This window comes from Anomaloglossus baeobatrachus, chromosome 3 (assembly GCF_048569485.1).
Source record: "Anomaloglossus baeobatrachus isolate aAnoBae1 chromosome 3, aAnoBae1.hap1, whole genome shotgun sequence".
In the NCBI taxonomy this organism is placed as follows: domain Eukaryota; kingdom Metazoa; phylum Chordata; class Amphibia; order Anura; family Aromobatidae; genus Anomaloglossus; species Anomaloglossus baeobatrachus.
The window spans coordinates 565,182,587-565,210,343 of NC_134355.1; the positions used below are offsets into that span (position 1 = coordinate 565,182,587).

General features: G+C 46.0%; 1 protein-coding gene across 2 annotated transcripts in view; it reads left to right on the plus strand.

The window, feature by feature from the left end:
* The first annotated feature begins 334 nt into the window (after window positions 1-334).
* PLEKHB2 (pleckstrin homology domain containing B2) overlaps window positions 335-27,757 on the plus strand; it is a 101,704-nt gene continuing 74,281 nt past the window's right edge. Inside the window, exon 1 of one of the 2 annotated variants that reach the window (XM_075340922.1) lies at window positions 335-591. The gene's annotated coding sequence lies outside the window, so the exon portion shown is untranslated. Of the gene's footprint in view, window positions 592-19,429; window positions 19,581-27,757 lie in introns of those variants that run through there. The other variant, XM_075340920.1, reaches the window with a different exon arrangement.

Below are 27,757 nucleotides of genomic sequence, written 5' to 3' on the forward strand. Positions count from 1 at the left end.
TTTGATGCGTTTTTTCGACGAAGGTGCGTTTTTAGCGGCCAAAAACGCAGCGTCAATAAGACGCAGTGTGCGAACCTAGCCTTACTCAGCTTTCAAGGATAAGGTGTCCTGAAACCTGCCCCTCCTTGCCTCCTGATAGTACGTCATGTTTTCTTAATTCAAAAGGGAATTGTTCTTCCATCCTTTGGGATAGTCGGCAAGATCAGGAAGAGGAGGGGGGGCATTGCCTGGACATTAGCGGTTCCTTATGGAATATCTGTCTGCAGCAGAGGCAGGTCCGATTTGTTTTCTTTCAGGGTGATAGCTAGACTCTCAAGGCTTGGTGGGTGGATCTGCAAAGCCACTTCTTCGCCTGCTCGGCTTGTGGTCGGTATGTGCCTGTAGGTCTGAAAGTTCACTGCACAAGGGCGATGTCATCTCCTGGGCTGCAAGATCGTATGTCATCATTGAGCAGCTTGTCCTTTCATGCTCTGTAAACCAACTGATGCGGGGAGAGGTACCACCCCTTTTTATCCTGGAGGTTTCCTGTCCTTGAAGGGCGGATCCCCTCTCTCGTGGTGCTGTCATGGGTTCAGAAAAAACACATTACCGGTAAGTAATTACGTATTTCTTTGACGCCCACATTGCCAACAGTTTCTGGAAGTTGCTTACCTCACAGCATCTGTGACACCCGCCACCCACACCCACCACAGCATTGACCTGCTCCACCACTGCCCCTGCCTCCTGTGACCCCTCTCCACCACCGCTGCCATCCCCCCAGTAAGAGACCACCAGACTGTAAGACGAACCCCTTTTTTTTCTAAATTTGGGGTGCGACTTATAAACTGGTGCATCTTATAAACCGAAAAATACGGTAGATATGCATTACTGCTTAAGGAAATCTAGAAAAAATTGAGATATTTATCATACAAAAATGGCCATTTCTATATCTGCCTAGTAGCCACGTGTCACGGCATATCTCGTATACTGGGAACCTACACTGAACTGAAGCCTCTCTGTGGGTTACAAACCTCCATGTGTATGGGCAAGTAGGAGCCTGCTACTATAGTATACAAGATACGCCTTGAGGTGGCTACTGGGCAGATTTCTGTATGCTAAATATATTCTTATACTCATTGTTTGCATGATTTAGTATTTCAGAGTGCAATTGTCTTTTTGGTTAAGCATACAGTATGCAGTCCTCTCCATTTATTGTCTATGGGAGTGCCAGAGATAGCCGTGTTAAGCATTTGCCATTTATGACGTTCATTAAGACAATGGAGTGGTCATTGAGAATGAATACCTCTGCTTTATTCAAGAAAAGCTCTGCAGTCTGATTTTCCAGGATCCTGTGGATAGGGAAATAACTTTTGACTGGTTGACTATGGGCCTAAGGGGTACTTTGCACGCTGCGACATCGCTAGCTGATTGTAGCGATGCCGAGCGCGATAGTCCCCGCCCCCGTCGCAGATGCGATCTCTTGTGATAGCTGCCGTAGCGAACATTATCGCTACGGCAGCTTCACACGCACTTACCTTCCCTGCAACGTCGCTCTGGCCGGCGACCCGTCTCCTTCCTAAGGGGGCGGGTCGTGCGGCGTCACAGCGACGTCACACGGCAGGCGGCCAATAGAAGCGGAGGGGCGGAGATGAGCGGGACATAAACATCCCGCCCACCTCCTTCCTTCCTCATTGCAGGCAGGACGCAGGTAAGGAGATGTTCCTCGCTCCTGCGGCTTCATACACAGCGATGTGTGCTACCGCAGGGACGAGAAACAACATCGTACCTGTCGCTGCAGCGAAATTATGGAAATGACCGACACTACACAGATCACCGATTTTCGACGCTTTTGCGATCATTTATCGGTGCTTCTAGGCTTTACACGTTGCAACGTCGTTACCGGCGCCGGATGTGCGTCACTTTCGATTTGACCCCGACGATATCGCAGTAGCGATGTCGCAACGTGCAAAGTACCCCTAAGGTCTGACTGTGTGACATCTCACCAGCGACTTACCAGCAATCCCTATCAGGTCGCATCGTTTTCGGGATCACTGGTAAGTCATTGTGTGTGACTGGACCTTTATACTAAACTACAGGCCTTGGATTTTGCTAACATACCGGATTTCCTACAGTGTGTTCTATCGTGAAGATTACCTGCTCTTATTCCTAAGGTGACCTTTTTCGTCAATGTAAGGCCCGTTTCACACGTCAGTGAAAAACAGTGACGTTTTTCACTGGCGTGTAAAACACGCACATGTCCCTGTGTGTTCCGTGATTCACGGCACACGTGGGTTGTCTAAGTGCAATCCGGGCTCCGTTCTCCGTGGCCCGTGATTGCACTTAGAAAACAACTCACCTGTGCGCGCTCCCGCTCTCCATGGTGCTGATCGCTCCCGCGGTGCAGCATCCGGCCGGCGGTGACCCCCGCAGCAGCTGCTTCCGGGTCGGCTGTGTCGCGCATAATGAATATGCGCGACAATAATGAGCCGGCTCAGAAGCAGCAGGGAGAACGGGCTGCAGAGGACATCGCTGGACGCCGGGTGAGTAAAAATGATTTTTATTTTAAAAGCACGTTTTTTTCTGGCACGTGTTTCACGGACCACACCACTGCGTGGTCCGTGGAACATCAGTGATGCCAGAAAAAAATTGACATGTCTCCGTGCGGCAATCACGCACACGTGGGTACGCCGCACGGAGACAAGTGCAGTGAAAAATCACTGACGTGTGAGCAGACCCATTCATTATAATGGGTCTGCGTATGTCAGTGATTCTGGTACGTTTAAAAAAAAGCACAAACGTCCCAGAATCACTGACGTGTGAAAGGGGCCTAAACCAGTATATTGAATTATCAGTACTTTTCTAAAATGTTTGTTATGATGGAGTTGAGACTTCACTGCAGAGCCTTATAGGTCCATACAAACCCCACCAAAGAAGCAAGGAAATCACAGTATCTTTTTCTTTTTTTGAAAAATAAGGGTCGATGGTGAGTAAAAGACCTAAATCTAGATGGATAATTAAAACCATACCCATTTGCTATGAGCAAGCAGGTCCCAGGTACCACAGGCTATTACGGTAGATCTCATTTGACCAGTGCCGTATTGGCTTTTTGGGCAGAGCCGTACGGTATACCACTTCAGTAGATCTGTAAAGTGGCCTCTTGGAGCTCCTCTTACACCTTTTGTGAAGCAGCGGAGGCTAAATATCAGAAGTTCTGGAGACTCAGCCTTTGACAAAGAATGACACACCCAGAATGATTACTTGCTAATTCTCATTCATGCTCCCTTTCAAGTATGACAAAGATAGTAAATTTCTTACTTTAAAGGGTTATTCCCATCTCCAAGATCCTATCCCATTATGTAGTGGGTGTAATAATAGTAAGGCCTAAGCCACACGGTGAGAAAATCAGTGCGAGTGGAGTGCGATAAAACATCGCATTGCACTCCGTCCAATTCTAGCCTGTGTGTCAGCGCCCATGAGCGATTATTTTCTCAGCCCTAATCGGACCAAGAAAACAATCGCAGCATGCTGCGATTATAAAGCGAGACGCTTTTCTTTCGCACCCATTCAAGTGAATGGGGCGAGAGAAAAATCGCACTGCACTCGCGGTACACCGCGTGTGCAGAGCGAGAATCGCAATAGCCGGCAACTGAGGAGAGAGGGAGATAAATCCCTCCCCTCCTCCGTGCCAGCCCGCCCCTCCGCAGTGCCACCCCGCAGCTGAGGTCCACTCGCACAGTCAGACCGCAGTCGCAGGGATACTAGCATGACACTCGGCTCCTGCTGTGCTTCCAGCGCAAGCCGAGTGTCATGCGAGCATCGCAGTAGTGCCCCGTGTGGCCCCGGGGCTAATAATAATATTAGCAAATTACCTTACATTAGAAATGTAGTATAGTTCTCCTGATTAACTATTTTGCTTACTTCATGTGCAGGGCATTGCAGTAACTGTCATTCATTAAAGTAATAATAAATTATGGTTAAAATCTACAGGTGCATCTCAATAAATTAGAAGATCATCAAAAAAGTGAATTTATTTCAGTAATTCAATACAAAAAAGGATGTAAAAGAAAAAGAGATAAGGGAGCGCAATGAGGAGCACCTGCGAGAATGCCAGGCTAAAAAGTATTTATACACAGAGACAACCGTGGTATAATTTTGAATAAAACATAATCTTTATTATATCATATAAAAATTAATACAGCAATAGAGTCCTCAAGGGGTTTAACTAGACTGCTGGAATAGGTCAATAATAGTAGTAGTGGATAATTTACAGTTTAATCACAATTACAGACTGGAGACATAGTGCAATGATTTATACAAGAGCACATATCATACTTCTCTATCAATACTGTTTGGTGATCATGTATCCTACAAACAATTAATTAGTTGTAACCACTATTTCCAAGTCATATACTTATGGTCATTGTGATATAACCAAAGCTTCGCTCATGCGGCAAGGGGCACCTAATAATCAGCAGGCGTTGCCATAGTATATAAATTTGCCCCCGACCGCTGCGACACTACTAGTACATCACAATAGATTCATACAACCATTGATCCCGTATTTGTTTGCTACTGTTGGAATCGAGTTAACAATGGCAGCCCGTAACCGTCTGCACCATATATCCTATACAGTTAGATCAATTCCAAGGCAACTAACAGGGATGCAATACAACAAGTTTGTACAAAATATCCAGTTCATAATTTCCCGTTGATATTATTTTAAGGTGATGTACTCAAATCTCACAATGACCAATTACAACTATGATATCAAGTGTCAGGACCATATAATAGTTACAAAGTAGTCCAAGCTTTCGCCCAAGTGGCAATATGACAGAAAAATGGTCATGACACCATAATCACAGCTTGTTTTCTTATCCACAATTATAAATAAAGCGTTACTGACCAATACACAGCAAGTCCAGGCAACCACCAGTCCCTACGCGCGTTTCACCTCTTCTTCAGGGGACGTGTGATGGACTGTGTGCAGGTTGGATATATATATAGTATGGTGTATTGATCTTAATTGGGAAAAGAGGAACTTCCTGTGAGTGGCTCGGCTGCAGCCGGGCCTGTTATTGGAGGAGCCAAGTGTCAGTCAGCAGCCCCATTGCATTCTGGCCCATATACAGCTGTAGGTACTCCATATGGTTTCCATTCAATCTATCCACCAGTGATTGCATACCGTGCTGCCCCCACCGAGACATGTATCCTAGCAACGCATAGCGTCACATCCGGTCGCGTTAATACGGGTCTAGTGAATCATTCTCCGCTGAACCTACGTCACTAGAATACGTTCCTTAGCACCAGAGAACACGCCCCACCCGATGACGCTAGTCGAAGGGCGGAGTCAACCACGTCATGACACGTGACGTTTGTCTATAACACAAAACGTCACATCCAATGACGCTAAGAAAGGGGCTTGGTTAGTCATGCTCTGTTAAATCAACATCGCTAGAGCAGGTTCCCCAGCAACCAAAAGTACGCCCCAATCGATGACGCTAGTAGGGGGGCGGAGTCACCTATGTCACGAATCCTGACGTTTATCCATGGTGAGATCCGCCCAGCCTATACACGTCATCAGCTGGTTCGTGCATTAGCATCATACCGCCCCATTTCGGCAGATGCTTATGGAAGACAGAGTCAATCAATCCATATACTTCACAGTGCTAGGTGTGGCGTCCGGCCTCAGCAGGGTCCGCCCCTCACCTCCACAGTATTAGATGGAACGCACATCACCAGGATAGTCAGTTAACATCAGGAGGTGACATCTGATCAATACCAGGCCGATCCGCCCATCCCATGTTCCCATGGTGGCAGAAGACCTCCAACCACAGGGCACAAGTGCCACACGCCCGATTCAGCTCCCACCAACCCGGTACATATCTCTGGTCAGTCGACACAGCAATACCATTCACAGCTATAGCAGCCCCAACCATATAGCTGTATAAGTCCGACTCCCCAATTGAACCAATTTTGATGACAGCAGCAACATCTATACAGCTTAGCCATGAGATAATTGTCAACATCCTCACTCCTCCTTTTTGCCCGAATTGAATAAACCAATTACAACCCCATATATCAATTTCAATGCCTATATCCAATATCATGTAGCATAGTCATAAAAAAAAAAAAAAAAAAAAAAAAAAAAAAATTTAAGATTGTATAATGATAAAGGGGAAAGAGAGGGGAAGGAATGGATTTTAAATTCATGTTATGCAGTGTGGGTGGTGTTGCCACATTGAGCGTCCCCAATAGGCAACAACAATCCACTATTGCTATAAGGTTTTAGTGGCGTGGTAGTCCCAGAGGAATCCAGAGCCAGCCTCCCCCAACCGGCCCAAAAGGGCCGGGTGAGGGAGGGGCATCTAGATCCCGCCGGGCGTCCACGCTCCACCTTATTATTTATGACCCCAACAATTAAATCAATTATTACACTTATATTACCATGCCTATGTATATCTCCAATTGTACAATACAATACAATACAGTGCACCAAGATGTTATTCTTGACATAGAGGTTTTCTCATGGGTTCTCCTGTTCAGATGTAGTTGTATTTTCGTATTCCAGATTTATTACCGCAAATTCTCCTTGTTCAAGTGTAGTTACTTCTTCGCAATCCCAATTTATCATCAATTAGGTAAATGAACCGGTAGCTACAGAACTTTGAATAAAAGGGTAGAATATTAATACTGTTCCTCCAATTTCAATTACATAACTTAAAAGTTCACCTTAATGATTCCCAGCTCCATACCCAACCTGCACAAATTCTCAATTAAAATAATAAAAAATGGTTAAAAAATATGGTTACCTCCCATGCAACCTACAAAAAGGAACTAAACCCAAAATGCTCATTCAATCCAGCGGGAGCAACCGTACCCAATGTGTAGATCCACCTGCTTTCCAATTTACTTAGTACAGTGCCCAGATCACCACCTCTCAAGTCCATTTTCACTTGATCGATGGCTCTAATTTTCAGGGAGGTGGGGTTGGAATCGTGATATGCTTTATAGTGTCTTGGTAAAGTTTTGAGATGTTCTGTCTCTTGTGCTGTTTTGGATTTCTCTATATCACGGACGTGTTCTCGTACTCGAATTTTAAGCTCTCTACTTGTGAGGCCAACATAGTACTTGCCACAGCCACATTCCGCCTGATAAATCACATTTTTTGATGAACAGGTCAAGTGTGGTCTAATAGTATATTCTTTTGTGTCTCTCTGACCAAAGAATGTTTTAGACTTGACCATGTTAAGGCAACCTTTGCACAGTCCACACGGAAAAAACCCTGGGGAGAGTTGCAGATGAGGCTTCTTTTGGTAACCCTGGTAACAGCTATGGACTAAGAGGTCTTTCAGATTTTTTGACCGTCGTGCTGTAATTAAAGGGCGATCCGGTAGACATTTTCTCAAAATTGGGTCAACCATCAGAACACTCCAATGTTTCTGAAGAATTGAATGTAGATCATGCCACCGACTGTTAAAAGTGGTGATAAGTCTAACAGGTTGTTCTATTGGAGTCTCTGACAGTTTAGGATAAAGTAACTTCTCCCTCGGTGTTTTTAATGCCCTTTTATAGCCCTGCTTTATGCATCTCTTACTGTAGCCTCTATTCAAAAACCGATTTGTCAAATCCCTAGCTTGTAATTGGAACCCATCCGTGGAGGAGCAAATACGTTTTGCTCTTAAGAATTGTGACGTGGGTATACCTCTAATTGTAGCTGTAGGATGGCAGGACTGAGCGTGTAATAAAGTGTTGGTAGAGGTCTTTTTTCTGTAGACATCAGTACTGATATCTCCACTGAGAGAAGCCTGGATTCTTATATCCAGGAACTCGACTTCACGTCCATATTTATAGGTCAAATAGATGTTTCGATTATTCATATTTAACCGATCCATAAACTGTTCTAGTTGTTCAGCTGTACCCTCCCAGATGAACCAGATGTCATCTATGTACCTGATCCAATTCTGGACCAGGTACACAGATTCATCTGGCTCAGTCTGGAAGATCTGGCGCTCCCAGGCCCCCAAAAACAAGTTTGCATATGAGGGGGCACATGATGCCCCCATAGCAGTCCCTTGTGTTTGCAGAAATGTTTCCCCCTTAAACATAAAACAATTATATCTAAGAATGAAGTTAAGAAGGAGGAGGATTAGCTCTGCAAGTTTTGGGTCCAAGTTGCTGGATTGTAGAAAAAATTTTACAGCTGAAATCCCATCCTGATGCCTTATTGAAGAATATAGAGCTTCCACGTCCGTGGTTACCATCAGAGCCCGTGTTCCGATGTTAAGGTTATCTAGTCTCTGAAGGGCTGCAGTCGTATCTTTGATGTGAGAGGGAAGCGTGAAAACTAGAGGTTGGAGATAATACTCAATTAGGTCACACACCCTCTCACAAAGGCCCCCATTTCCAGAAACGATTGGACGTCCCGGGGGGTTTTCCTGGTTTTTGTGCAATTTGGGGATAATGTAGAATGTTGGCATTCTGGGGCTGGGTATTAGCAGAGAGTCCATGATTTTCTTAGGGATTATTCCTTCCTAATAGGCTTTGTCCAGAATATCATGGAGCTCTGCTTGATACTTAGATAGTGGATTATAAGTTAGTCTTTTGTAATTATTGGTGTTCTTGAGGATTTTATAGGCCTGTGCTTCGTACTGGTCATTGGGCCAGATAACCAAATTCCCGCCTTTGTCGGCGGGTTTAATGGTCACGTCTGGCAATGATTGTAGTTCTTTTAATGCTTTCCTCTCAGAATAATTAAGGTTGGAGGACCACTGAACATTACTTGCCAAGCTTTCAATGTCACGACTGACTAATTTGACAAATATGTCCACCACTGGACAGGAGCTAAAAGGTGGAAATTTTTTAGATTTGGGATATAGTTGTTTTGGAAATTGTACCATCATTGATGTCCCCTCTGATCGATCATCAACAGAGGGTTCATCATTAAGTAAGGGTTCCTCAAAAAGTGTACTTACATTGTCAACATCACCGGTGTCACCTTCCATGGCCAGAGAATTTAGAGCTGATAGTGCTTCCTGCTCCTTTTCGGAGCCATGTATCTCTCCTGTATTGGAATGATGGAAAAACCGTTTAAATAGAATCTTTCTGGCAAATAAATGTACATCTTTGACAGCGGTGAATTTGTCAAGGTTGCTGGAGGGTGAGAATGACAATCCCCTCTCCAGCACCTTGATTTGACAATCTGTAAGTATATGGGATGAAAGGTTAATTACCTTAAGTTGGTCATCCCGGGTGAACCCTTCATGATGGTAGATCTTAGATTGATTCTTGGTCTTATCCCCATTCCTCGTTCTCATGTATCTCTTATCCCAGGTTTCTACTTCATAAGTTGATGACTCCCCCTCGCTTGTTGAGGCAGCAGAAGATATGGATGCATTTCTTATTGGTGTCTTTTCACTTTTTTTTGGGATCTGCCATCTAAATATTTTTTTGGATTCAAAGTCTGCCATATCTCAATGAAATTTTTTCCCCTTCAGTTGACTGATTTCAGTTTCCCATTTTTCTATATCTTTATCCAATGTGGTAAAAAAATCCTTTAAGATTGTTGCCTCTATATCCTTGGTCATAGCCTGTTGCAACGCCTCCAATTCTGAATCCAAGGACTTAAGAAGGATTGTGTTTTTGTCTATAATAATTTTCATAAACTCATTGGAGCAAGAAAGAGATGCCTCAATCCATCGCTTAGTCAGTTCTTCATCCTCTAGAGGAAAGGTAGGGTGGGTCTGAATCCTCAGACCTCTGGGCACTGTTTTGGAAATCAGGTAGTTCTCCATGGACACCTTGGTCCACCAAATTTTCATTTTTTTGTGTGTTAAGTTTTTAAATTTTACTAAGTTCTCTTTCTCGGTTGCATGGGAATTATTAAAATCATGAGAGACTCCTTGCTGAAAGATGTTAGTAGCCCTATTTCGCCAGGACAATTCCTGAGCCTTGAAGTCCATTATGGTCACAAGTGACCTAATTCTGTAATGAAACAGATAATTAATCATTTAACTTAAGGTCACTCCTCAACCTCCTTTGAAGTATCAAAATACCACTTACATAATATTTATACACAGAGACAACCGTGGTATAATTTTGAATAAAACATAATCTTTATTATATCATATAAAAATTAATACAGCAATAGAGTCCTCAAGGGGTTTAACTAGACTGCTGGAATAGGTCAATAATAGTAGTAGTGGATAATTTACAGTTTAATCACAATTACAGACTGGAGACATAGTGCAATGATTTATACAAGAGCACATATCATACTTCCCTATCAATACTGTTTGGTGATCATGTATCCTACAAACAATTAATTAGTTGTAACCACTATTTCCAAGTCATATACTTATGGTCATTGTGATATAACCAAAGCTTCGCTCATGCGGCAAGGGGCACCTAATAATCAGCAGGCGTTGCCATAGTATATAAATTTGCCCCCGACCGCTGCGACACTACTAGTACATCACAATAGATTCATACAACCATTGATCCCGTATTTGTTTGCTACTGTTGGAATCGAGTTAACAATGGCAGCCCGTAACCGTCTGCACCATATATCCTATACAGTTAGATCAATTCCAAGGCAACTAACAGGGATGCAATACAACAAGTTTGTACAAAATATCCAGTTCATAATTTCCCGTTGATATTATTTTAAGGTGATGTACTCAAATCTCACAATGACCAATTACAACTATGATATCAAGTGTCAGGACCATATAATAGTTACAAAGTAGTCCAAGCTTTCGCCCAAGTGGCAATATGACAGAAAAATGGTCATGACACCATAATCACAGCTTGTTTTCTTATCCACAATTATAAATAAAGCGTTACTGACCAATACACAGCAAGTCCAGGCAACCACCAGTCCCTACGCGCGTTTCACCTCTTCTTCAGGGGACGTGTGATGGACTGTGTGCAGGTTGGATATATATATAGTATGGTGTATTGATCTTAATTGGGAAAAGAGGAACTTCCTGTGAGTGGCTCGGCTGCAGCCGGGCCTGTTATTGGAGGAGCCAGGTGTCAGTCAGCAGCCCCATTGCATTCTGGCCCATATACAGCTGTAGGTACTCCATATGGTTTCCATTCAATCTATCCACCAGTGATTGCATACCGTGCTGCCCCCACCGAGACATGTATCCTAGCAACGCATAGCGTCACATCCGGTCGCGTTAATACGGGTCTAGTGAATCATTCTCCGCTGAACCTACGTCACTAGAATACGTTCCTTAGCACCAGAGAACACGCCCCACCCGATGACGCTAGTGGAAGGGCGGAGTCAACCACGTCATGACACGTGACGTTTGTCTATAACACAAAACGTCACATCCAATGACGCTAAGAAAGGGGCTTGGTTAGTCATGCTCTGTTAAATCAACATCGCTAGAGCAGGTTCCCCAGCAACCAAAAGTACGCCCCAATCGATGACGCTAGTAGGGGGGCGGAGTCACCTATGTCACGAATCCTGACGTTTATCCATGGTGAGATCCGCCCAGCCTATACACGTCATCAGCTGGTTCGTGCATTAGCATCATACCGCCCCATTTCGGCAGATGCTTATGGAAGACAGAGTCAATCAATCCATATACTTCACAGTGCTAGGTGTGGCGTCCGGCCTCAGCAGGGTCCGCCCCTCACCTCCACAGTATTAGATGGAACGCACATCACCAGGATAGTCACAGTTAACATCAGGAGGTGACATCTGATCAATACCAGGCCGATCCGCCCATCCCATGTTCCCATGGTGGCAGAAGACCTCTAACCACAGGGCACAAGTGCCACACGCCCGATTCAGCTCCCACCAACCCGGTACATATCTCTGGTCAGTCGACACAGCAATACCATTCACAGCTATAGCAGCCCCAAAAAAAAGTATGTAAACTGCTCACCTATAAGGGTTCTGCCCCCTCGCACAACCCCAGTGTTGGGCTTACTTTTTCTCCCTTGGAGAGGATTCTGCCATCCTTTCTCCACCGTAGCTTCTGCAGTATTACCGTTCTGGAAGTCACGTGATACCACACAGGACTCTTTTACCACAGGTCCTGAGGAAGACAACATATTGGTTGTCGAAACGCGTTGTGGCATATAAGGGACCACTAATAAATGGTTCAGATAATTTTATAAAAATCTACTCCCCCCTCCTTCTTTTAGCACTCCATTAGACCATTTTTTCCGATTGAATACAAAAAAGGAAACCCATATTATGTAGAGTCATTACAAACAGTGATCTGGTTACAGGGATCTGTCTCATTAGTTTCTACAGAATCTACGATGGATCCGTTGATCGGTCAAAAAAACGGATTGTGACTGATGGCAAAAAACTGATGTGTGAAAGAGGCCTTACTGGTGGTGGATGCAGTTTAACACTAGAAGTCCCAGAGAGGGGTCATTTAACATTTCTACCTTTGGAACCCAGAGACAGGTCGAATAACCTGAAGGATTTTAGCTAACTTCCTATAATCACCGTCTTTTGTTCTGTAATTAACGCCATTACTGTCGCACCACAGGAGGTTGTTGTTTTCCATTGAGTTTAGCCATTTAGTTTCTAGTTAGTTCTATTCAGTTTATTGTACTGTATGTCATTTGACCTTCTTTCGGGACTTCAGGGGGGAGCTCGAAATTTCTGGGACTTCTAGTGTTATATGGGACAAACCTGGTGACAGGTTCCGCATGCAACTCTTCATGGATTTGAAGAAAAAACAGGATAGCCAGCACTAAATGTGCACTACTGCACTAAAAATTCCGAACTGTACTTATTATTAAAATTTGAAATTTTTGCAATTGCAATTTTTTTGAGCTACCCCGCCACGTCACAGCAAATCTCTTTGGGGCAGTCCTACTCTAAAATATTTTTATTTAAAATGTGCCATACGGCCTCATGTATGAAAAAAGTAGAACTGTTCTTAGCAGCATTTACCTGGTGCTTTTCAATCCCGTACCCATGACTGAATCATGGCTGTGGGTGGGACAGGCCGAAGCAAATGCTGCTTGAAGTAAATAGTCTGTGGACAGGGCTTGATGACTGAATGAAAAACACCAAATAAATGCTGCTAAGAACTGTTCTACTTTTCATATGTGAGGCCGTATGGCACATTTTATATAAAAATATTTTAGAGTAGGACTGCCCCAAAGAGATTTGTTGTGACCTGGCGGGGTAGCTCAAGAAATTGCAATTTTTTGCCAAAAATCTCAAATTTTAATAATAAGTACAGTTTGGAATTTTTAGTGCAGTAGTGCACATTTAGTGCTGGGGTTATTGTTTTTTCTTCATGGATTTGGCATATATTTCAACTGCCATGCACCACTAGAAGAACTCCAGTCAGGTATTGGAGTACGTAACTGCTGTAATTTACTCTTTACTTTGTGGTGTAAACTATGATGAATTTGCCAGGCTGTGCTTTGCCATGCTCCTCCCGGTGAAGCTCAGACCACTTTCCAAACTGATATAGAAAAGCTAAAAGTTACAAAATGTTTGGGCAATTAGAAATTGAGCAAAAAAATCTAAGCTATATTTCAAGCAGTTTTATGCAAGAAAACTGCTTGATGAATCTGGGCCACTGTCTCTACAGAAAATCATTTATGGGACGTCTAGAGGGATGGTGGCAGTGACCTCAGTCACAGTCTGCGCACCATATACTGTGATAAACTGATATGACATCTGTAACATTCTGGAGGTGGATTCACGGGACCGTGCACCGGACTCCCTCAGAGAGGCAACCAAGAGCTAACCCCTATACAGGGACTGTCTGGTCACCCCACCAGAGGGACTAAATGCACGGCAGCCGGAACACGGGGAGTACGGGGTATGGGTCCTTCAGAGATCGGCATGGGAGATGACTAATAGTCCAACGGGAACCGGAGGCAGGACAGATGACGGGATTCGGGTACAGGTGCCGAGTAGTCACAGCTGACGGGGTCCGGATCCAGCGGGACGTGCAGGCTGGAGCTTCCAGGTAAAGTCCAGGTGATGGGTTCAGGGTGATGGGAGATGGCAGGATCCTCAGCAAACAGTCACCGGGACACCTCCGGGGTAATCGGCACTCTGGGACCAGGTCAGGACAGCAGACGGGCTCTGCGGAAGAGACAGGATTAATCTGGGTACAAGACACAGAGGGACCTGAACACTTAGCTATGGGAACACGTTGATCAGGCACCGCCCATATGGAAAGGAAGTCCTAATATACCCTGTACCTGTAATTGACCATATCCTGTTTCCGGGACGCTGGCCCTTTAAGAAGAGGTGAGTTAACGTGCGCGCCCTAATGCGCATGCGCGAGGCTCGTGTGCCGGAGACCAGAGCAGGAAGCGGTGCAGGAGATGCAGGGGGACCAAACAGAGTGTCCTGGGTCGCAGGGGGATACCGGAACCGGCAGGCAGGAGGCACGGAGGACCAGAGGAGGGAGAGTGAGGGGGGCAGCAATGGGCAGAAGGCCCGGGAACCGGAGTGGCGAGTGACAGACGGCGCCGGGACCCGGGGAGCGTGCCAACATCATACATAAGTGACTTATAATGAGAAGAAAACCAGAGATGTCAGGATTTCTACTAGCCACACAGCTTATCTTTGGGATCTCTCTGCACATATAGTATTATGTACAGCACGTACCAACACACAATAAGATCCATGTGTTATCCTTCCATTGGCTACGGAATAATAAGGAAATAGCCTTCTGTTCAGCTGTGCGCCAGATATGCAGATCAATCCCTCCAGTATTGTCGGTGTTCAGCCTTTAACTTCATTGTACATGAGGTTGCAGATTACTCAAACTATAACTTAATTTCACCATTTTGACAAGATCTAGTGTTGGAGAGTATTTCTGATGAACAAAATGTAAGTGCACAAGAGGAAGACATGCAAACACCTTGCTGCGTCTAACCCTGTATTACCACATTGTGCAAGTAAACTAAGGTCAGCGGAGATAAGATATACAGTTGTGCTGAAAAGTCTACATACCACGGCAGATTATTTGCTTTCTTGGCCTTTTTTCAGAGAATATGAATGATAACACAAAATCTTTTTTTTTCGACTAATGGGTAGCAGTTGGGTGAAGACATTTATTGTCAAACTACTGTGTTTTCTCTTTTTAAGTTATAATGCAACCAAAAATATCCAAATGATCGTGATGAAAAGTTCACATACGCTAGTGATTTTGGCCTGATAACATGCACAGAAGTTGATACAAATGGGTTTGAATGGCTAATAAAAGTAACATCTTCACCTGTGACCTGTTTGCTTATAATCAGTGTGTGTGCATAAAAGCTGAGTGAGTTTCTGGGATCCAGACAGACTGTCTCATCTTTCATCCAGCCACTGACGCTTCTGGATTGGGAGTCATGGGGAAAGCAAAAGAATTGTCAACAGATCTACGGGAAAAGATAGTTGAACTGTATAAAACAGGAAAGGGATACAAAAAGATATCCAAGGAAATGATTATGCCAGTCAGCAGTGTTCAAACTGTGAATAACAAATGGAAAATCAGGGGCTCTATAAAAACCAAACCACGATCAGGTACACCAACAAACATTTCTGTCACAACTGCCAGGAAAATTGTTTGGGATGCAAAGAAAAACCTAAATAACATCAGCTGAAATACAGGACTCACTGAAAACTAGCAGTGTGGCTGTTTCAAGATGCACAATAAGGAGGTACTTGAAAAAAAATGGGCTGCATGGTCAAGTCACCAGAAGAAAACCATTACTGCGCAAACGCCACAAAGTATCTTACGTACAATATGCCAAACAGCACAGAGAAAAGCCTCCAAACTTGTGACACAAGGTAATTTGGAGTGGTGAGACCAAAATCAAACTTTTTGGCCACAACCATAAACATTACATTTAGAGAGGTGTCAACAAGGCCTATAATGAAAGGAACACCATTCCTACTGTAAAGCATGGAGGTGGATCGCTCATGATGTGGGGATGTGTGAGCTACAAAGGCACAGGACATTTGGTAAAAGCTGAAGGAAAGATGAATGCAGCACATTATCAACAAATACTGGAGGCAAATTTGCACTCCTCAGCCCGGAAGCTGCGCATGGAACGTAGTTGGACGTTCTAACATGACAACAATCAAAAACATAAGGCCAAGTCGACCTGTCATTGGCTACAGCAGAACAAAGTGAAGGCTGTGGAGTGGCCATTTCAGTCTCCTGACCTCAATATCATTGACTCACTCTGGGGAGAACTCAAGCACGCAGTTCATGCAAGAAAGCCCAGGAATTTACAGGAACTGGAGGCTTTTTGCCAAGAAGAATGGGCAGCTTTACCATCTGAGAAAATACAGAGCCTCATCAACAACTACCACAAAAGACTTCAAGCTGTCATTGATGTTAAGAGGGGGCAATATACTGTATTAAGAACTTGGTTATGTGAACTTTTGATCAGTATCATTTGGATGTTTTTGGTTGTAATTATGATTTAAAAAGAGAAAACACAGTTTTTAAATGGCTTCACCCAACCACTAACCATGAGTAGAAAAAAAGATTTTGGGTTATCATTCATATTCTCTGAAAAAAGGCCAAGAATGCAAAAAATCTGCCGGGGTATGTAAACTTTTGAGCACAAGTGTAAGTTAAAAAAAAATAGGATTGTAAGTGGTTGGGCATATAAATACTCTCATAAAATCCTCTTTCATATCTTACGGGCTATGGGGTGTGCGCTGCCTGGAAGATAAGCCGCCTCCAGTCGAGTTATAAAGCATTCCCCCTCCCCTTCTCTTCGGTGTCCCTGTGACATCTGGTGGCCAGAAATCCCGCGCCTGCACATTCTGCCTGCAGTCTCTCCCCTGCGCTGTGAAGCAGCAGTGACTCCCCAGCCCCTGCGCACAGCAAAAATTGAAGCATGTGCTCACAGAAGGGTGGAACAAAGCAGGGAGGGATGGCAGGCAGAATGTGCAGGGGTGGGATTTCTGGCCACGCTCCTGACGTCACAGGGACACCAAGGAAGAGAAGGGGAGGAGGAGTCCTGTATAATGCAGACCAGACACAGGCTTATCTTCCAGGCAGCGCACACCCCATAGCCCGGAAGATAGAAGATGTAAAAGAGGATTTTTGCCAAAGAACCCCTCATCCAGGAGGCACTCAGGTGTGGCTAATTTCACCTCTTTGCCACTTGAATGCCCATATTAATAACTTAAAAACCTCAAAAGAGTGACTCCCTTTAATGATGGAAATGTATTCAGAAAAGTTGGATACAGATGATCCGATTTCTTTATTTTGTTCACCCATAGAATTGTACAGGCGATACTCATCTGATATGTAGAGTATGATAGTGCATGCTGTGATTTTCTTCACATGGCCACTCGGTGAAAATCTCACCTGAACAGCCCTAGTGAATTACAGGTCAGCGTGCGGTCTATTTTCCTCGGGCAGCACACCTCCATGTAAGGCTGCTTTCACACATGCCGGATGGAACGTTGCCTGGCACGATTTTTTGTGCGGCGAAAAAAACGCATCGCGCCCGATCCGGCGCGATGTAGCGCGATTTACGATGCAAGCCTATGGACGCCGGATGCGGCGTCCTGCGGCAAGAAACGCATCCGGCCGCCAGATGCATTTTTTTTGCACTGCGCATGCTCAGTATCAAGCCGCATCCGTCAAAAAACGGATGGGCCGCATGGAAAAACTTATGCAACGGATCCGTTTTTTCCGCCGCATCCGTTGCATAGGTTTTTGAGCCGGATTGAGACGCACTGCAAAAACCTGATGTGTGAAAGCAGCCTAAGGCTACATGTGCACGCTGCTTTTTTTTCCTGCTTTTTTGCTGTTTTTTTGGCTGCAGTTTTGTCAGCAGAACTTTCTGACATTTGACTTCCCAGCAAAGTCTATGAGAAGTCAGATTTGCTATGCGCACGTTGCAGTTTATTTGTCAGCGTTTTTTTTTGTCAAAAGTTTGTGACAAAAAAAATGCAGCATGTTCATTCTTCCTGCGTTTTTGTCAACATTTGTCACCCATTGAAATCAATGAGGGCATCAAAAACGCAGGAAAAATGCATGCTAATCAAAAGTGGTGCATTTTACCTGCCTTTTACCTGCGTTTTTGGTACCAAAAACGCAGTTGATTTGTCAGGAAGTGAGGTAACAGGCAAGTGGTCCCGTCCAGTCCTCCACGTGTTCCCCGAAGTACCGCTGTCCCAAGGGGAGATGATGTGGAGGACGGGACTATCAGCGGCAGCAGCGAGGGAAAAATCAATGTTTTCAGCTGCCAATGTCCATCCCCCTCTCGCTGCCGCCGCTGATAGTCCCGTCCTCCACGTGTTCCCCGAAGTACCGCTGTCCCCAGCAAGCACGCACAGGGGAGATGATGGACCCCTCTCGCTGCCACCGCCGCCGCTGATAGTCCCGTCCTCCACGCTCCTGTCAGCTCCACGCAGTAGCGCGATCAGCTGAGCTGTCTCTGAGGTTACTCGCGGCCACCGCTGGATTGAGCGGTGGCCGCGGGTAACCTCAGTGACAGCTCAGCTGATCGCGCGGCTGTCTTCAGTTGCTGCGTGGAGGTGACAGGAGCGGCGGTGTCTGCTGCTTCTCCGGTCACCTCCATGCAGCAGAGCTGGAAGCGACGCTGGACCATCCTGGATTACGCCGGACATGGAGGACTTTGTCGGGGTTAATAAATTGGTAATGAGGGAATGTGTTAGTGTTTTTTATTTCTAATAAAGGATTTTTCGGGTGTGTGTGTTTATTTACTGTAACTTACAGATTAATCATGGAAGGTATCTCGGGGAGACGCCTGACATGATTAATCTAGGACTTATTGGCAGCTATGGGCTGCCAATAATTCCTTATTACCCCGATTTGCCAACGCACCAGGGCAAATCGGGAAGAGCCAGGTACAGTCCCAGAACAGCCGCATCTAATGGATGCGGCCATTCTGGGTGGCTGCTGACTGATATTGTTAGGCTGGGGGGCTCCCCATAACGAGGAGCTCCCCATCCTGAGAATACCAGCCTTCAGCCGTATGGCTTTATCTGGCTGGCATTAAAATTGGGGGGGACCGCACGCCAGTTTTTTTTAATTATTTATTTCTAATTTTTTTTCTTTTCAATTCAACAAGCTTTATGGGCTTGTTTGAACTGAAAAATACATGAAACAATTGTTGACAAAACTGCAGCCAAAAAAGCAGCAAAAACGCACCAAAAAAGCAGCAAAAACGCACCAAAAAAGCACCTACATTTTTTGTGACATTTCCAGGCTCTCTCTGACAAGGTGCAGTTTTGGCTGCATTTTGTGAACACGAAAAAGAAGCAGCGTGCGCATGTAGCCTAATACACTCGTCTGAATGAGTTCTAACATTCAAAGCCGCTCTCGTAGCCTTGAGCATGTAAGTGAAAGGGTCATTTGTATATGACATGTAACTGCCCCTTTTATTTTTAGTGTAGTCTGTGAAACTACAAATCCCAGCAGCCTTTGGTACAAGATAGAACAAATGGCAGCAGCTGCAAGTAAACAGTCAGCAGTCATACGACTGTGGTGAAGTCACTGAAGGTGGTGCCAGAGAAGAACTGACACTTGTCAGCGTCCAACTGTGAGAAGAGACCAAGAAGAAGGGGCCGTGTAGATAGAACTACCGGAAGAGGGAGCAGTGTCATCCGGCAGGTGAGCCTCCACCTTGTGTCAGGTTGCCAGAAGTAACAGATCAGATTTATACACTAAACTTCTGGAACTTTTCTGAGTGATTCTTAGTTTCGGCCTTGTACATAAATCATCTGTAATATTGGTCGTTACTTATCCAAAACTGACAGGAGGAAAGGATCAGTGCATGGGTTGTCTATTGGGACTGGGCAGAAGCTAGTCCAGGTATTCCCCAACATCGCACAAAGGTTTCTTATAGAATGACGCATTCATATAGCACTTTTCTTATGTCTGTAAGATTTATCGTTGTTTTTCATACTGGACATTTTTTTTTTAAAGCAGAGACATGATCACTTTGATACATGACCCCTGTATGCTCTGTCCAGAAGGAATTACACTTTTCATGGACAGGACTGATTCGCTTCCATCTCATTTTCTTGCACTCCACTTATAAGGATCCTATAAGGCCCCTTTCACATTGCATTTTTCTTTTCCCTACGTCCAAACCTCCCCCCCCCCCCGGCAAAACGTGTTTCGGACGCATGCACTGACGTGGCCATTGACTATAATGGAGCAGACTGGGTCATCGTGTGCTCGGTCTTGCATTTTTGCACATATACCTTTTCTGCAGGCGGACACCTGAACGTAGTAGACTCAGTGCAGATTTCGGCTCAGTGCACATGATCCCCAGACTTCCGGTCATGCGTACTATGAAGCTGGATGTACGCGTCTCGGCTTCAAAATGGTGTAGTGTGCATGACCGGAAGCCAGGGGACGTTCTGATCATGCACACTGACCCTATGGCCAGTGTTCTGAGGCAGTACAATGGACACAGGTACGTGTGTCACTGCCAATGATAATGCTGGGCAGTGGGCATTGAGCATGTTAGCATGCCCATGTGGGTTTGCTAACATGCTAATAGGGTGGAATGAGCACAGGAAGTAACGCCCTTGTGACTAGTCCCTGGCCTCATTAGCATATCATAAAGGATCTTTAGAAATACTCTTTCTAAAGATCCTTTTATCTATGCTAGTGTATATGTCGCGGGCGGGGAGGATGCCACTGCGCTGCGCTCGATAGCGCTCGGGTCCGGAGCTACTGCGGCTGCTGCTCGGTGGTTCGAGCGGTGGGCCGGATCCGGGGACTCGAGCGGCGCTCCTTGCCCGTGAGTGAAAAGGGTGGTTGGTTTGGGGGAATTTAGTCCGTGACGCCACCCACGGGTTGTGGTGAAGATGGGCACCACCGCTGCTGGTGATGGGGATCCCGGGAGCGATGGTAGGGAGCAGCTGGGATGTTGTTTTCCCCCTCTGTGGGTAGGGGTCGGTGGTCCCGGGGCCCGGTGGTGTGACGGGGAGGCAGGGTTGGTGAGGTGCAGGGTTGCAGGGGCAGCACGGCGCGGTGCCGGATGGCACGGGAGTACTCACTCAGCAAGAGATGCACAAAGTCCTCGGTAAACCAAACGGCTGGATGGACGGGTCCCGCAGCCGGCTGCAGTGTCTCTCCCCGGACAGGTGATGGTGGCTGTCTTTCCCTGCAACTTTGTGTACTTGTTTGACTACGATGGATCCCCAATGGTAGTCCGCTCCCCGGTGTATGGATGCCGGAGGAGCCCGTTTGCCCGCAGGCACTGGCCCTTGGGTCTCTAGCCTTAGGCGGTAGCTGTATACCCTCACGGTGTAGGCGGTTGCCTTCATTCGGGTCTTTGGCTGCTAGGAAACCCCTGGGGTTCCGGTCACACTCGGATTTGACTATTGTCGGTGGCTCCAAGCCTGGTCGGGGTCCGATGGCCCTGCCTGTGTGTGCTGGCTTCACTTCGCTCCCCGGTCGGTACCGGCGGGCCGTCGCCCGTCCCCATGGTTCCGCGTTGCTCCACCACCCCTGCAGACGGCCACCACCGTCTGCCAACCTTGCTGTCAGTGCCTGGGCCACAAACCCAGACACCCTTCACTTCACTCCTCTCACTTCAACTCTCACTTCTAACTGACACTTTTCCCGCCTCCAGGCCTGTGAACTCCTCGGTGGGTGGGGCCAACCGCTTGGCTCCACCCCACCTGGTGTGGACATCAGACCCTGGGGGGAGGCAACAAGGGTTTTGTGTTTGGCTAATGTTACTGTCTAGTGGGGGTGGGGGTGTGTTTGTGTTACCTGTGACGACCTGGCTAGTCCAGGGCACCACATATACAGGGACGGTTAGGCAGGGATTAGCAATATGCACCCAGAACTGCTCGTGCTTCTGAGTGCATATTGCACCTGACAGGTTCACTTTAGGCTACTTTCACACTTGCGATGTGCAGCATCCGTCACAATGCGTTGTGTTACGCATGTGACTGATGCGTTGTAAATAGTGTGATAATAAAGTCAATGAATTCCTGTGAAATAACATGTTATATTCTTTTAGTTTACTTTAGCCGAGAGAGAGAGCCCCCTTCATCACCGCACACACACCGGCACTACCGCCCCCATCATCACCGCACACAAACAGGCACTAACACCCCCATCATCACCGCACACACACCGCCACTACCGTCCCCATCATCACCGCGAACACACACAGGCACTACCACCCCCATCATCACCGCACACACACAGGCACCACCACCCCCATCATCACCGCACACACACAGGCACTACCACCCCCATCATCACCGCACACACACAGGCACTACCACCCTCATCATCATCACCGCACTCACACAAGCACTACCACCCCCATCATCACCGCACACACACCAGCACTACCACCCCCATCATCACCGCACACACCGACACTACCACCCCCATCATCACTGCACACACACCGGCACTACCACCCCCATCATCACCGCACACACACAGGCACTACGACCCCCATCATCACCGCGCACACACAGGCACTACCACCCCCATCATCACCGCACACACACACAGGCACTACCACCCCCATCACCGCACACACACAGGCACTACCACCCTCATCATCACCACACACACAGGCACTACCACCCTCATCATCACCACACACACACACACAGGCACTACCACACCCATCATCACCGCACACACACAGGCACTATCACCCCCATCATCACCGCACACACAGGCACTATCACCCTCATCATCACCACACACACACAGGCACTACCACCCCCATCATCACCGCACACACCGACACTACCACCCCCATCATCACTGCACACACACCGGCACTACCACCCCCATCATCACCGCGCACACACACACAGGCACTACCACACCCATCATCACTGCACACACACCAGCACTACCACCCCCATCTACACCGCACACACCGACACTACCGCCCCCATCAACACCGCATACACGCAGGAACTACCGCCCCCATCATCACCGCACACACACCGGCACTACTTGAGTGACGTCATCGCTGACAGCGCGATTCACTTCAGTTTCTGCGTGGAGCTCACAGCAAGCGGCAGTGTTCTACTGCCGCTCCTGTCAGCTTCCGATGTAACAGAGCTGAAAGTGTCGTGGGACCTCGTATGGAATACATCGGACCTGGAGGGGTATTTGGGGATTAATAAAGTGGTGAAAGAGAAGGTTTTTTTGTCTTTTATTTCAAATAAAGGATTTTTCGGTGTTTGTTTTTATTTACTTTCACTACAGATTAATCATGGGGGGGGTGTCTCATAAACGCCTGCCATGATTAACCTAGGACTTAGTGGCAGCTATGGGCTGCCATTAGCTCCTTATTACCCCGATTGCCACCGCACCAGGGCAATTCGGGATGAGCTGGTTAGAGTCCCGGGACTGTCGCATCTAATGGATGCGGCAATTCTGGGCGGCTGCTGGCTGATATTTTTAGACTGGGGTGCTCCCTATAACGTGGGGCTCCCCATCCTGAGAATACCAGCCTTCAGCCGTGTGGCTTTATTTTGGCTGGTATCAAAATTGGGAGGGACCGCAGACGTTTTTTTTTAATTATTTATTTATTGTACTGCACGATATAGACCCGCCCACCGGCGGCTGTGATTGGTTGCAGTCAGACGCGCTCCCACGCTGAGTGACAGCTGTCTCACTGCAACCAATCATATGCACCGGTGGGCGAGGGAAGCAGCGAATACGAGATGGAATAATGAGTGGCCAACATTTTCAAAGCAGGAGAAGCCACCAGAGCAGTGTGAGAGATGTGCAGCGCCACGCCGGTGATCGGTGAGTATGAGAGAGGGGGTGAGACAGAGAGACCGACTGACAGAGAGAGAGACCGACAGACAGAGAGAGAGAGCGAGACCAGGAGTGCTTTTAAACGATTTAGAACGTTCTGCTGGGCATGCTCAGTAGAACGTGATGGAATTCTGCACTGGAATCCGTGGCCAAACACATGGCGATGGAATCCAGTACCGTAGACATTCATTATGCCTCTTAACGGATCCCGATGGAATCCTGCCGAGTGCGTTTTTTTACACAAACAAAAAACGTTACATTGCGAGTTCCTTCCGCCCGACGGTCACTGACAAAACGACTGATGTGCCGTGGGGCAGATGCAACGCAAGACCATCCATTGCAACCCGCCCTTAATAGAAGCCTATGAAGAATAAACGGATTCCTGCAACAGTTACCATAATTCCTCAAGGCGGCGGATTGCAACGGATGCCGCACAACGCAAGTGTGAAAGTAGCCTTAAATCTAAAGGGTGCTTTACATGCTGCGACATCACTAGCGATAGCACCCACCCCCATCGCTTGTGCGACATTTGGTGTTTGCTGCCGTAGCGAACATTATTGCTACGGTAGCGTCACACGCACATACCTTATCATCGACGTTGCTGTGACCGGCGAACAATCCCTCCTTCAAGGGGGAGGTGCGTTCGGCGTCATAGCGACGTCACTGTGGCGTCACTAACCGGCCGCCCAATAGTAGAGGAGGGGCGGAGATGAGCGGGACGAACATCCCGCCCACCTCCTTCCTTCCTCATTGCGGGCGGCCGCAGGTACGAGGTTGTTCCTCGATCCTGCGGTGTCACACATAGCGATTTGTGCTGCCGCAGGAATGACAAACAACCTCGCTACTGAACAGAACGATTTTTCGCAAGTGAACGACGTCTCACAGACCAACGATTTTTGCCTCTTTTGCGATCGTTTAAGGTCGTACATAGGTGTTGCATGCTGCGACGTTGCTAACGACGCCGGATGTGCGTCACAAACACCGTGACCCCGACAATATATTGTTAGCGATGTTGCAGCGTGTAAATGGCCCTTTAGTCTTCTGCCCCCAGTCTTATACTCTCCCTCTGAAATGTCTAGTGAGTTGTGCAGCCCATTAGAGGCTGCTGAATGTCTTCGGGGCTTACATGGCATGAAAATGTCATGTGAGCTCTGGCAGAATCATCACTTTTTATCCAGTGTGTATGGCCATCTTTGTTCTGTGCCGGTCTCTCCTATTGCTTGTGACTTACATGGACCAGGTAGATACCAGTGCTTTGGATCTTGCACAGATATGAGCTAAGTACTGAATGCATACAATAAAGAAGAGATAAAATTTCACAGGAGGACACGGTGTTCCCAACAGCAGACAAGTGCATTCTCTTTTCTGTTTTAGACAGAGAAAGAAATGAAGTTTTCTTGCTTATATTCATGGTCAGTAAATTGGGGGAGGTGGGTTGGAATCACATGCAGTTCTTTCTATCATTGTTCTTTTCTGGCACCGATACTGGACATGGATTTGAGTTTTGCATATTCTGAAGGCGAGAAATGCAAGTTATCTGGACACATTCATTGTTAGTTTTTGCAATGATTTAAGATCATGAGAGTGAAAAAAATCTGGAAAATTTGAGAGGTTGGCAATAGCAAGTCAGGTCACTGCTTAGTTACTATGGGCAGTTGCTCCGATTATACATTTTGATGTATTTTTCCTAATTAGTCTTTTGCTGGAACCTATTCGATTTTCTTTTGCACCACAAATCCTGTGATACTGCCTCTTCAACTTTGAAGAACAGAGGCCAAGCTTCCCTAGAGGAGCAATTCATGCCAATATCACTAATGATGTGTAGAAATTATCCAAATCGACGTTCAGAGAAAAGTAGTCATTACTCAATATATTCTGTAGTATACTTACGGTATCTAACACCTTTGACTTAATTTCTGTTGATCAGGTGTATAAGATGTGCCCTGTTGTATTACCTTCGCTTATGACTCGGCACGGTTGAGTGATGTTGGTATGCACAAACCTGAGGGTCCTTTTCCAACTTAGATATGTATGGCGCATGCACGGTATATACATTCACCAGGTGGCACTCTATTGGGAGAGGCAAGTCTTCTGACTCCTGTATACCAATGAAAAGCATCCAAGTGGACAATGGACAGGTGACCACCCATGTGCACTGCCGTCTATGGGAGCTACAGGACAGCCATTGCCACCCTTATATGTTGGAAAGAATTCAAAGGACCTCCTGCACTCCCAATGGGTAGTGGTCCCACATCTAGGTCCAACAGCACATGTGTATATAGAATACGTTTGGACTTAATGGTCATATCTTGCATGTTGTAATGTCACACACGAACCAAATATTGAATCTGTTGAAATCCAGCATGTCCTATCCTTATAACTCACAACATCTGTCCTCTGGTGAGAGTCTGGAGACTCCGATACAAATTAGATCAATCAAAATGTCGACTTTGTCTAATATATGGTAAGAGCAACTCTCACTGTGTGTAAAGCTGACCTGGGTGATCATCTGACCCACCATTGTAATCACCAGGACAGAGATCAGGTCGATACTGAGAGAAATAAAAAAAAAAGTATTCTCACGTTGGACATTTATGGCGGTACTTGATGGTCCCAACTCACAGACCCCCTTCACATCCATATGGTGTCCATTTTCACATGTACGGGAGCCACATTCGCATACACACACTAATTAAAGTCAATAGAGATTTTCACATGTCCGTGTTTTCACCGTGTGTCCATGTGGACCATCCATGTGTCAGTCTGCTCCGCACGGAGACATGTCCGTTTTTTACCTGCATTAAGGGTCAAATATGGACAGCACACAGATGGCATCCATGTGACACATGCCTTCACATGCAGGGCTGTGGAGTCGGTAAGCCAAACCTGCGACTCCGACTCCTCAATTTCCCTTGCACTGACTCAAACTCCGACTCCCACATATACTGCTTATATTTAAGTGAAAAAATTATTGTAGTACAATGTAATCAGACATTTAATCATTTTTATGATACAATAATCAAAATATTTAGATAGAACATAAAATAAATTTATTGGAATACAACTTTAGAACCCAAAAAACTGTAATTGTAAATATGTAATACACTATGTAATATATATATATATACAGTTAGGTCCAGAAATATTTGGACAGTGACACAAGTTTTGTTATTTTAGCTGTTTACAAAAACATGTTCAGAAATACAATTATATATATAATATGGGCTGAAAGTGCACACTCCCAGCTGCAATATGAGAGTTTTCACATCCAAATCGGAGAAAGGGTTTAGGAATCATAGCTCTGTAATGCATAGCCTCCTCTTTTTCAAGGGACCAAAAGTAATTGGACAAGGGACTCTAAGGGCTGCAATTAACTCTGAAGGCGTCTCCCTTGTTAACCTGTAATCAATGAAGTAGTTAAAAGGTCTGGGGTTGATTACAGGTGTATGGTTTTGCATTTGGAAGCTGTTGCTGTGACCAGACAACATGCGGTCTAAGGAACTCTCAATTGAGGTGAAGCAGAACATCCTGAGGCTGAAAAAAAGTAAAAATCCATCAGAGAGATAGCAGACATGCTTGGAGTAGCAAAATCAACAGTCGGGTACATTCTGAGAAAAAAGGAATTGACTGGTGAGCTTGGGAACTCAAAAAGGCCTGGGAGTCCACGGATGACAACAGTGGTGGATGATCGCCGCATACTTTCTTTGGTGAAGAAGAACCCGTTCACAACATCAACTGAAGTCCAGAACACTCTCAGTGAAGTAGGTGTATCTGTCTCTAAGTCAACAGTAAAGAGAAGACTCCATGAAAGTAAATACAAAGGGTTCACATGTAGATGCAAACCATTCATCAATTCCAAAAATAGACAGGCCAGAGTTAAATTTGCTGAAAAACACCTCATGAAGCCAGCTCAGTTCTGGAAAAGTATTCTATGGACAGATGAGACAAAGATCAACCTGGACCAGAATGATGGGAAGAAAAAAGTTTGGAGAAGAAAGGGAACGGCACATGATCCAAGGCAC